Genomic DNA, 12,187 nt, shown 5'->3' with positions numbered 1-12,187 from the left:
TCATTAAATCTAAAATAATTAAATTGTTCGATATTGCAGAGTTAAGAACTGCACAAATAATATAAAAAGCCAGAAATAACTCTTTACCCGGACAAATACAGCAAATGTTTCAGGAAAGACAGGGGAGATATGAATTAAGGGAACCAATTAATTTTAAATTATTAACTGACTACTATTACATTTGCATTTTAAAGGTATTGTGACATCATTTTTAACATGCTTTTAACACTATTAAAAGTATTGGCCAACATCCCTCAAATGTGTCTAAAAGAGTGTAACAAGAAAAACTTCACTCTAGTACTATTTTCCTGGCTTTTTATTACAGTGTTTTTTTGCGCCGTGAAAAATGCTTCCTTTCCCCCCTTTCCTGTCAATCATTGCTCCGCTCCTCCTCCAAACCTCCTCCTCCTCCAGCCATAAGGGCTGAGTATACTTCTGCGTCACACACACGCAGAGCACACGGCGCACCCTAGTACCCCTCGCTGCAGCACCGCGGAAGGGGGCGGGGCGTCGGACATCACAGGGGCGGGGCGTCGGACATCACAGGGGCGGGGCGTAGGACATCACAGGGGATGGATGGTGTGATGTGATTTAGTTGTAGCTGTATTTTATATCTACCACTAGATGTCACTATAGTCTACGCTTTGTGTTATGAAGCAGGGGCTTCTGGGTAATAGATAGAGACTGCGTCAGAAAGCTAAGTGACGGCTGTTAATGAAGCAATGTTTTGTGTGCTCGTCTGGAAGTTAATAAATGGTTGAATTAACCAGCGTGAGTCAGTGGAATTCATGACATGGTGTCAGAAGTGACCATTGTGGCCGTCTGAGTGAGAAGAGACAAGATTGGAGCAGCGAAATGGCGAAGTTTCATGCACCAGAATCGTTTGACTTCACCCAGCCATCGGCGTGGCCGACCTGGAGACAGCGTTTCTCTCGCTATCGGATTGCCACGAAACTGGACCAGGAGGATACGGATGTACAGGTTAATACACTGTTGTATGCTATGGGCAAAGAAGCGGAGCCGATATTCAGCGCCTTCACATTCACAGCGGAAGAAGAGGAGGATGAAGATTATTATGAGGAAGTAGTCAAGAGGTTTGATGAACATTTTGTGCCAAAGCGGAATACAATACATGAACGCGCATGTTTCCACAGACGCTCCCAGCGGCAGGGAGAGAGTGTCGAGGCGTTTGTAAGACATTTGTACCAACTGGCGGAGCATTGTGACTTTGGAGCAACCAGGGATGAACAGATACGCGATCGCATCGTTATCGGGATTGCAGACAGTGACGTGTCTCAGAAACTGCAACTGGAGCAGGATTTAACCCTGGAGAAAGCCATCTGCATTGCTCGTCAGTCTGAACTCATTAAAGTGCAAAACGCTGGGGCCCGAACTGCAGACACAGAAGTAAGTGCAGTTACTCGCAGATTCAAGCAATACAGACCGTTCGAGAAGAGACAAGCTAAATTCAGTGGAAATCAACAATATAGAGGAGCATCAAAAACAACACATGGAAAGAGCTGTTCAAGGTGCGGGAGGATGCACGAGTTTGGAGCTTGTCCTGCAACAGGAAAACGCTGCCGTAAGTGCAATAAGACTGGTCACTTTGAAAGTGTGTGTAAAACTAAGCTTGTTGGGGCAGTGAAAACTACAAATATGGATAGTGATGAAGGCAGTGAATGGTTCCTGGGAGCTGTTACAGAGGACACAGATGATGAAGACAAATGGTTTACCGATCTGCAAATTAATGGCATTACTGTGCAATTTAGGATTGACACAGGCGCAGATATAACCGTAATATCAGAACGTACATACCGAAGCCTGCCTCAGCGCCCTCTTCTGAGAGAGACCAAAGCAGCTTTCACAAGTCCTGGTGGAAAGCTTGTTTGCAAAGGCAAATTTCTGACTGAATGTGTGAAACAGGGACAGAAATACACATTTTGGATGTATGTGATGAAAGGCCCATTTACCACTAACCTGCTGGGACGGAAAACAGCAACTGAAATGGGACTTGTACGCAGGGTGGATGGACTTGAGTCGTTTGAGGGTGTTTTTGGAGACATTGGACTATTGGACTGTACTCCTGTGAAAATTGAGCTCCGGCTGGATGCTCAGCCCTACAGCATTGCAACACCGCGACGCATCCCTTTTCCCATCCTACCGCAAGTGGAGGAGGAACTGAAACGAATGCAGTCACTGGGCATCATAGAGGAGGTGAAAGAAGCCACTGACTGGTGTGCCCCCATGGTGCCTGTTATTAAAAAGAACAAGAAACCCCGAATCTGTGTTGATTTAACGAAGCTCAACAAAGCGGTTAAACGAGAGAGGTTTATCCTTCCCACACTAGAGGACATTGCACCGCAACTGTCAGGCGCAACAGTTTTCTCCACTGTTGATGCCTCAAGTGGATTTTGGCAAATACCACTTGACCCCAGTAGCAGGAAGCTTACCACTTTCATTACACCAGTGGGGCGTTTCTGTTTTACGAGGCTCCCCTTTGGTATTACGTCTGCACCGGAAATATTTCAGGAAAAGATGAGCACACTCCTGAAAGATCACACAGGCACTGTGGTGGTGATGGACGACATCCTGATTTTTGGCAAAGACAAAAAAGACCACGACCACAACCTCAGTGAAGTGATGCAGACCATAAAAGCTTCAGGACTGAAACTGAATAAGGAAAAGAGTCAGTTTGCAAAGTCTGAAATTCAGTATTTCGGACACATTATCGGGATAGACGGTATCAAACCCAATCCTGAAAAGGTCAGAGCCATCACAGAACTGCCGAGCCCCACTAATGTTACAGAGCTGCGCCAGTGCATAGGGATGGTTAACTATTTGGGAAAGTTCCTCCCTGACCTTTCAACTGTTATGCACCCCATTAGCAGCCTCTTAAAGAATGATGCTGTGTGGAGTTGGGGAGAGGCGCAGAAGCAAGCTTTTACAAAAGTGAAAGCCATGTTGACAACTGCTCCAGTCTTGGCGTATTACGATGCCTCCAAGCCAACAGTGGTCAGTGCTGATGCGAGCAGCTACGGCCTGGGAGGTGCTCTGTATCAGGAGCAGGGAGATGGACTCCGGCCAGTTGCCTTTTGCTCACGAACACTGACTGAGACAGAACAAAGATACTCTCAAATAGAGAAAGAGTGCCTTGCGTGTGTTTGGGCATGTGAGCGGTTCGTCAGGTACCTACAAGGCATGGAAAAGTTCTGTTTGGAAACAGACCACAAGCCGCTTGTCCCGTTGATAAACTCATACGATCTTGACAAAGCGCCTATAAGATGTCAGCGGTTGTTAATGCGCCTGATGAAGTTCAACGTCGAAGCTGTCCATGTCCCGGGAAAGCAGCTCATCGTAGCAGACACCTTGTCTCGTAACCCCCTGCAGGACTGTGTTGTGTCAGAGACGGAGCACGATGTAAAAGCATATGTGCAGGCGGTGATAACAACAAGACCTATAACAGGTGACAGATTGGACATTATTAGAGAGGCTACTAGCCAGGATGCTGACCTTCAGATAGTTGCTCGCTACACCCACACAGGCTGGCCCGCAGAGCTATCACAAATACCACACGTTCTGCACAAATTCCATGTCGCAAGAGCTCATCTGTCGGAAGTTGAGGGACTCCTTCTGTACGACGACAGGATTGTCATCCCCCTTTCACAGCGGGAGAATGTACTCTCACAGATACATGAGGGTCATCAGGGCCTCACAAAGTGTCGTGGGCGGGCCTGCAATTCTGTTTGGTGGCCAGGGATTGGACGAGACATCAATGACATGGTAAAAACCTGTGAGTTCTGTCTGAGGAACAAACCCACTCAAAGGAAAGAACCACTTATGACCACGCCACTGCCGCATGGACCGTGGCAGAAAATTGCAGCAGACATTTGTGAACAAAATGGTAAACAATACCTGGTAGTAGTGGATTATTATTCACGTGACATTGAGATTGCACACCTGCCTACCATGAGCAGCCAACAAGTTATTTCTCGCCTGAAAAGTATGTTTGTCAGGTGGGGGATCCCATTAGAGCTAATGACTGACAATGGCACTCAGTTCACCTCAGCAGAATTCAGACAATTCAGTGAAGCATACAATTTTGGACATACTACATCCAGTCCTCATTACCCACAAGCAAATGGGGCGGCTGAAAGGGGTGTGGCTACAGCTAAACGGATCCTGAGGCAGCCGGATCCTCATCTGGCTCTGATGAGCTATCGAGCCACCCCAAACACTGCAACAGGTCTGAGTCCTGCACAACTGATGTTAAATCGACAGATCCGGACAACAGTCCCCATTTTACCAAAACAACTGCACCCCAGCCCTGTTGACTATGAGAAAGTCGGGCTTAAGGACCAGCAGACCAAAAGTGCATATCGCTTCTTCTATAACAGACGGCACTCGGCGCGACCATTATCTGCACTACAGCCAGGTCAGAGTGTCAACATCAAACTGGATGGAGAGAAAAGCTGGAAAACTCCTGCAAAAGTCATTGCCATGGCACCGGAGCCCAGATCCTATTACGTGCGGACTGAGCAGGGCACGGTTGCCCGCAGGAACAGGAGACATATCCAGGAAGTTCCAGGGTCATCGGTGCAAGATGTACCAAAAGAGACTGGTGACCGAAGCTTTGACTCTCACTGTGACGCGGGCTCCCCTCGTACTCCTCCTGGTGCCCATGTCACTCCAGTTCCTACATCCCCTACATTACCCCGCAGCCTGGGTTCTACTCCGAAGAGGACACTGGCAGGGAGAACGGTTAAAACTCCTGTCAGGTTCAAGGACTATGTTCCAAAGTAGGACTTTTGTGTTGATTTTACGTGTCGTATTTATGTGACAGGTTAAGGATATTTCATTGGTTATATAAAAGAAACCAAAGTTCAGGTGGGTTGTTAAAGAAAAAAGAAAAGAAAAGAGGAAAATAAGAAACAGTTTCTGATATATGTTTGTTTTAAGACATCGCTACGATCAGCAGTTAATAACTAAAAGTTCGCTTTACTTTGTTTGTTTACTACTTCAGTTTACTTAATGCTTTAAGCTACATAGAAATATTTGTTTATTATAGGCCCCTGGGAGAATTCAATAAAAGAGGGAGATGTGATGTGATTTAGTTGTAGCTGTATTTTATATCTACCACTAGATGTCACTATAGTCTACGCTTTGTGTTATGAAGCAGGGGCTTCTGGGTAATAGATAGAGACTGCGTCAGAAAGCTAAGTGACGGCTGTTAATGAAGCAATGTTTTGTGTGCTCGTCTGGAAGTTAATAAATGGTTGAATTAACCAGCGTGAGTCAGTGGAATTCATGACAGATGGATTGTTTTTTAAATGTTTTTTAAATGTTAAAACATTTTAAAAACTCTGTGGAAAGTGTGTGGGGAGCTTTTGGGCGGAAAAGTTGCAACTGAACTGAAGTCCTGCTACTGAATTCACTGTGAGCCACTGGTATAAATGGAGTCATCTCTTGAGTTTTCCAACTCTCTGGGCAGCGTCTCCTCACTGCTGACTCGCTGAATGAATAAACACATTAACACAAAACACCTGCTTTTGTTGTCCTTGTCCCTCTTTTGTTTGTTGAAAAAATGTAATTTGTATATATGGAATCATTACTACCAATGATTTTTAGTGCTAGCCTACTCATCACACTCAATACCCAATGACAATCTATATATTTTTATTATAATTATGTAATATTAAACATAATAATTATATTACAAGTATGTTTTATAATCTTATATAATATCTATCTTTGCATATTATGAGTATATATATATTAGTGTCACCTTTTGAGTTTAATTACTGAAACAAATTAACTTTTGCACGGTATTCTTATTTTCGGAGATTCATCTGTATAATGATGACTTTGAATATAAATTTGCATTTGTAATTCTTGGAAATGGTCACCGGATGGTGCTGTGTCATTTTGATATCACGCCCCGCCCCTGTGATGTCCTACGCCCCGCCCCTGTGATGTCCTACGCCCCGCCCCTGTGATGTCCTACGCCCCGCCCCTGTGATGTCCGACGCCCCGCCCCTGTGATGTCCGACGCCCCGCCCCCTTCCGCGGTGCTGCAGCGAGGGGTACTAGGTTCAGTTGCAACTTTTCCGCCCAAAAGCTCCCCACACACTTTCCACAGAGTTTTTAAAATGTTTTAACATTTAAAAAACATTTAAAAAACAATCCATCCATCCCCTGTGATGTCCTAAGCCCCGCCCCTGTGATGTCCGACGCCCCGCCCCCTTCCGCGGTGCTGCAGCGAGGACCTTCTCGGCGCACCCGTGGTGCCGTCACGAATCGTTCAGAGTTCTCCGTCTCTCCGTTTGGTCGCGGTGCAGTACCCCCCGCGGCCACTAGTTAGCGATCTTTTTCTGAATGGTTTATCCGACTTTTTCCGGTCACAGTAAATCAAAGAAATAAGGACAACTATTGTGCAAAAAACAAAAACAAAAAAAATCACATATAAACGAAGAAAAAAGCCCTGGAAGTTCACTACTGATTCAAACCGGAAACCGGAAATGCTTCGCTTTCAAACGAACCAATCACAGCCCTCTCGGTCTGCGTGTGGACGGCGTCTCCTCGACGCGTAGTTACAATTTTCGGGAGGTGCACGTCACTGACGGCGCATGTGACGGCGTGTCCTCTGCGTGTCCAAAAACCACACGCCGTAGACACGGCGTCGTTTTGACGCAGAAGTATAATTCAGCCTATACGCTCACAGCGGCGTCGGAGCGAGAGGCGAAGCATGCACGGAAAAGCAGGAGGGCGAACCACAGCAAACAATCATAAAAATAAAGGCATGCAAGCAGCACTGTCCCCTTATCTTAAGTCCAGTCAGTGGCCGCGGGTCTTCTTAGCAGTTTTCCTCCGGTGATTAGAACAAAAGAGGCTCTAAACCGCTCTGTGTTAAGCCTCATTTATGGTTCCGCGTTAAATCGACGCAGAGCCTACGCCGTAGGGTTCAGCGTATGGTGCGCGTCGCCGCGTAACCCTACGCCGTAAGCTCTGCGTCGGTGTAACGCGGAACCATAAATCAGCCTTTATGGCGCGCTGGAGAGGAGAGGAGACAGGGAGCTGGGTGGAGGGGGCGGTGATTTAGCGGATCGTTACGTAACGATCCGCCACCAAACCACATGCGCCGTTTTTGCATAGTTATGCGGAAAATCCCAGAAAGCACACAATACACTGAATGTTAAAAGTTCGTTGTTTTTTGGGTGTAATTGATGTCAAGACACCCAACAAAACACAAAAAAATCAAGAAAAATGTGTTTTTCATGTCACAATCCCTTTAAACAGTGGAGTGGAACAGTAAGGTAAGGAGTAAGAGTAAGGAGCTGAAACAATGTATATTATTTATAATTGCTCCTGTAATAACAGGTATAGTTTTTTTGATAAAGTAAAGCGTCCGGTTTTATTTTTTTCTTATTTTTATTTTCAAGCAAAATTTAAGTAAAAAACAAGGGGTAGGAGTAGGACCCAATAAGTATTTTACTTCCTCCTACTCCTTTTCGGGCATCAAGGTTTATTTCCCTTTGATTTAGTTTAATGACTGTTTATTTTGTATTCTTTTTTTGTTTTGGGATTTATTTATTTATTTTTTTCTGTATGCTCGAAATAAAGATTTCAATTCCATTCAATTCACCTGGCAGGCCCATCACGTGCCCTCATACAACGATGAGAAAACGAGCTTATAGGCTTCTGGCCTGTCATTGCTGGTATCTCTGAGTTTAAAAAAGAAAAAAGGAGATCAGAGATGTATTTTGGTTTTGTATTGAATGTATTTTACATTCAGTATTTGGCGCTATGAGTCCTACAGTCGCTGCAGTACCTGGAAGTCACCACTAGATGGAAACATCGTAACAGGGAATGATAAAACAGCTGAAACAAGTCCTACATACATAAAGGACACGAGTTCTGTCACTGACATTTCTTTTGTTTTTTTCTTTTCTTTACTTAAGTATTGTTAAAATGTCAGAGGTGAGATAGCAGCTAAATGTGTGCAAGACTGACTTCTACCCATCTCCATATTCTATTAAATTGATGCATTCATGTTTCTCTTTATCTCTTTATTTCCAAGCACTGATGCTGCAAACCTTCAAATCAGACTATTGGGTTGGTAAACAGACCGACTGCAGGAGTGAGCTGAGCAGGCTGGACAAGAATCTCCAAGAGAATGTGGAAAAGAGGAAAGATGTGATTCTGGACTTGTTTTCTTCTCTTCTGCAGAAGACTGCTGGACATCACCTGGAAACCCCAGATAAAACTACACCGGACAGATCTCCCAGAGCAAGATCATCAGAAAGAAGAGATGATTTTTTTTGCTTTGCTTAATTATAATGGTACTTTAAGTTTAAGTTATGGATAAGTTTAAATTATAGAAATTATACTTATGTTACGTCATCACGTTGGGGCTCATAGGTGTGGCTTTAATTTGTTGGTTGGTTGGTTTGATTGTGTGGTGGCGGGTGGAAGACAAAGGAAAGTGTTCATTTAGTAGGCTGATATATTTTTTGTTGACCGTCACCGTTTTGTTTCAGCCACACAAATATTCATTGTTTGTTATTTTATTTTTGCATTATAATAATTGATTGCTGCCTTTTGATCTTTTTGTTACAATAAACCTGGATCACTTTAAGAACCAATTCAACTGACTTTTATTTTCCCCTTTTTGAGTGACGCGTCAGCAAGCGGCCTCAGTTGCCTTTTTTTGTTCCTACAGGCAAATAATACTTGATAGGGTTGGTTTTGATATCTGTGTTTGCAGAGGTGGTAGTAACGAGTTACATTTACTCCGTTACACATACTTGAGTAAGTTTTGGGAAATGTTGTACTTTTAGGAGTAGTTTTGAATCACTGTGCTTTTTACTTTTACTTGAGTAGATTTGTGAAGAAGAAACTGTTCCTCTTACTCTGCTACATTAGGCTACGTTGAGCTGTTACTTTTCTTTTATCCCTTTTATCCCTTTTATCCGCGTACACGTCAATCTCATGACATCACTGAGTGATTCTTTGGGAAAAATGTTAGTTTTTGCATGTTTTGTCACATTTACACAGACTCAAACACACACAGAGTTTCTATGAGTTCATGGACTTGTTCTAGTTCTGCCTGGTTAAAAAAGAAAAGTAAGTATTTATTTGGACGAATACTTTTTACTTCTACTTGAGTCATATTATTCTGAAGTAACAGTACTTTTACTTGAGTAAAGATTTTGGCTACTCTACCCAGCTCTGTGTGTTTGTACCATTTTGTTACTGCCTAAAAATACCAATAAAAAGATTATTAAAAAAATAAATACATTTTTGGAGGTTTCCTCACTAACTGTGGATTTATGTATTTCATGTGAGTGATTTTGCCGTGTTTCAGTCTTTTATTGTTTGGTCTCCCAGTACGAGGGAGATGAGTGTAGCAGCTAATGATTCCCTCTGTGTTGTTGTTGCTTCAATTGAAATAAAGCTTGGAGTTTCCAGGCGGAGCATCAGCTGACTCGGTCTGAATGAAGAAGAAGCCCCGCCCCCACCGCTTCAGACGTCATCAGGGTGACATGAATAAGCCCCGCCCCCACAACTTCAGACGTCATCAGGGTCACATGAATAAGCCCCGCCCCCACCGCTTCAGCTGCTGCTGCTTCAGCGTCGGTGATGGAGCAGCATCACTCCTTCCTCTGTTCCTGCAGCTGGAGCAGCTCCCGCCGTCCCGGACCAGAACTGCAGCAGGAACCGAGCTGCTCCCTGGACTCATAGACATATATGTATATATGTCTATGCCTGGACTCAGACCACACTCTCTGTTCATTGTCCACAAACGTAGACGGTTGTTGTTTTTAAAACTTTATTTAACACTGAGTCAATGACAAACTAAGATGGAAACATAAGATTGAGAGAATTACACCTCCTATTAATTGAGATTGCATAAAGGGAAAGGAAGACAATAAATACTTAAATATATGAATGAATAAATAAATGAAAAAGAATGAGGGAAAAATAAATAAACAAATGAAAAATTAGTATTTAAATAAGGGAGGAAAATCATATTGACAAGTACAAGGGGTTCAGGATAAATTGAAAGTTGTTAATAATAATAATAATAATAATAATAATAATAATAATAATGATAAGAAAGTTGTTATCAGAGTATACAATTCGACGGTAAGGGAATATTTGTTTTTTTAGACACTGTTGAAATAAGGAGATTTCATTTTTAACACCCCGAAAACCAAAACACCCATATAAAGATATAAAGATGAAAAATTAAAAATAAAGATAAAAAATAGAAATAAAAGGTCAAAACTAAAATAAAAATAATTATACAGAAGTTAAGAAGTTCATAAGAAGAAGTTCTTAAGTGCAATTCCTCAATATTTTCTTAAGAACCGTCTTAAGAACTGTCATTTCTTACAAATGTCTTACTTTTTCCTACTTAAAGCGACACTACGCGGCAACGTACGGTGCGTGTTGCCGCGTACCCTACGCCGTAGGCTCTGCGTCGATTTAACGCAGAACCATAAATCAGCCTTAAACCACAAACACTCACGCAGACCGGGTCGGATTAAAACACGGGTTTTATTTCCCATTTCTCCAGCTAAACGCAGTTGCTGGCCAGCTCTCTGCGGTGCAATTAACCCCAATCTGCAGATAAAACTAGTTTGTTGAGGAAAAAATATTAACTCTATTTGTAGCTGCAGAGGAAAAAAATAATCTCACAAGGAAAACAAAAATATTGCTCACGCCTCGGAGCCTCTTCAACATAATATAGCAGTCAAAAAAAAAGAAAAGAGAAGTAAGAGTAATACAAAACATGTACTGTATGTTGTACTATTATACTAATTTATTGAAATACATGGTGAGTCAAACATTTACCAAAGCAGCTGCCAAACACTCCTAAACAAGGTAGCCGGAGTGGTTCTGCAGAACTGCGGCAGTAAATACCTTATAAAGAGTGGCGCTCCGACGAGGAGCTCCATTCTTTAGTAGGGATTTCATATGGATCCAGACCGTTAATAATCATTATTTTCTCCATATACTGCTCCCTGGCTTCCTTGTTTAAGGTATCCCGGTAAATTCCAGTTCCTTTCCAGCAGTTTAACATCTTTTTTTTTTGCATTCCGTCTGTTCACTTGGTGAAACAGAAAAGCGTCCCGTCTTCTCTCAAAACAAATGCAGCGACGGGACAGGAGTTTTCCGGCAGTACGCGCTGGTGCTCATGGGAAACGTAGTGTTCTTTCTGGTAAAGCACTACCGCTTTTGTCCAAAAGATGCCGCCAAACTCAGAAAAGCTGAAAGTTACGTTGTGCTGCTTTAAAGGAGCTTGAGGCCGGATTGTGGCAGGATTTATGAAAAAAATCCGTATACATTTTAAGTTTTCTAGTAATAATGTCAGATGAAGCGTTCCAAATCAAAAAGAATGATCCTCTAGTGTATCTCTCCGTTGTCTTGAACAGGCTGTGTGCTGGAAAATGTGCTGCAATTCGGTCCCGAGTTTCCCGCGCTGTCCTGCAGATGTGACATCACATGACGCTGCATGCACGTTCTTCCCGTTCTCCCGTGCCGGCTTCACTGTTGGCATTACTGTTGTGAATGGTGGCGCTAGAGAGTCTCATTTCTTAAAAGGAGCCTCATGCTCCTTTAATGGTAAGGGCCAAATCATTAACATAAATAGCAAACAGATTAGGGTAAAGAATATCACCTTGTTTAACCCCAACTATACATTGATTTAAGTGTTTTATAGAATCTACCATTCACCCCTGCTTTTAAAAGTTTTAAAGCAAGCAGATCTCTGTGAATCCAGTCAAAAGCTTTTTGGAAATCTACGAAGCATACAAATGTTGATTTACCAGCTACAAGTCTTGTTCTTACAATAGTTGAAACAGAATGAATATGGTCAATACAAGCTCGCTTTTTTCTAAAACCACCCTGCTCATCAACTAAATATTCTAAAGCCTCTAAATACTGGGACAGCCAGGCATTCAATATACTAGAGTATAATTTATACACAGTACTGAGAAGGCGGATTCCCCTGTAATTTGAAGGTACCCTTGGATCATTTTTTAATGATTTGGGGATGGGTTTAATTATGGATTTATACCAAACTGAGGGAACAATACTGTAATTAAAACAAAATTGAATCAAACAGAAGAGGACATTTAAAAGTGACGGTGATTTTAGGACCTCAATAGGGATTTCCTCCACACCT

The sequence above is a fragment of the Cololabis saira genome, chromosome 11 (assembly GCF_033807715.1).
Source record: "Cololabis saira isolate AMF1-May2022 chromosome 11, fColSai1.1, whole genome shotgun sequence".
NCBI classification, from domain to species: Eukaryota; Metazoa; Chordata; class Actinopteri; order Beloniformes; family Belonidae; genus Cololabis; species Cololabis saira.
Note: the sequence above shows the minus strand (reverse complement) of the source record.